We start from the raw sequence: 512 nt of genomic DNA, 5'->3' as shown, positions 1-512 counted from the left end.
CGAGTTGTCCTGCCTCGGGCGATGGCCTGGCGGCAGAGAGGAGCTGGTAAGGGCCGCGGTACATGGGTCTGCCTGGGGTGGATGGGCTGTGGTGGCACACTCTGCCAGCGGCGAGGCCATCGTGCTGCACGTGGGCCGGCCGGGCTGCCATTTCACTTGTCTGTCACATGTCTGCCCAAACTGCCTCTCTCCTCCTAGGGAGGAGGGAGAAACATCCCCTTTCTTGCATCTTCCTCAGTGTGGAAAGTGATAGCATTTAAACTCGTTTTGACTGCAGATTTAACAGTGTCAGGCTGAAGTAAAAGGAATCAAATGCCCCTTTTTATTGTATTTCTGCTTGGCTGGCCGTCTGTCTCTCCCAGTGGCGTTATGAGGTTTAACAAGGCCAAGTGCAAGGTCCTGCACCTGGGTCTGCACAACCCCTGGTATCAATACAGGCTGGGGGATGAAGGGATTGAGAGCAGCCCTGCCGAGAAGGACTTGGGGGGACTGGTGGGGGAAAAGGTGGACAT

The 512-nt window shown here is 56.2% G+C and overlaps 2 protein-coding genes across 2 annotated transcripts in view; one reads left to right on the top strand and one right to left on the bottom strand.

The window, feature by feature from the left end:
• Positions 1 to 512, top strand: part of MED12L (mediator complex subunit 12-like) — a 148,172-nt gene that overhangs the window by 97,724 nt on the left and 49,936 nt on the right. The gene's annotated exons all lie outside the window — the stretch shown is intronic.
• Positions 1 to 512, bottom strand: part of P2RY12 (purinergic receptor P2Y, G-protein coupled, 12) — a 3,956-nt gene that overhangs the window by 1,735 nt on the left and 1,709 nt on the right. The window lies entirely within an intron of this gene.

Source organism: Pygoscelis adeliae, unplaced genomic scaffold (assembly GCF_000699105.1).
Source record: "Pygoscelis adeliae isolate BGI_AS28 unplaced genomic scaffold, ASM69910v1 Scaffold241, whole genome shotgun sequence".
In the NCBI taxonomy this organism is placed as follows: Eukaryota; Metazoa; Chordata; class Aves; order Sphenisciformes; family Spheniscidae; genus Pygoscelis; species Pygoscelis adeliae.
Note: the sequence above shows the minus strand (reverse complement) of the source record. Positions and strands in the feature narration are given on the sequence as shown.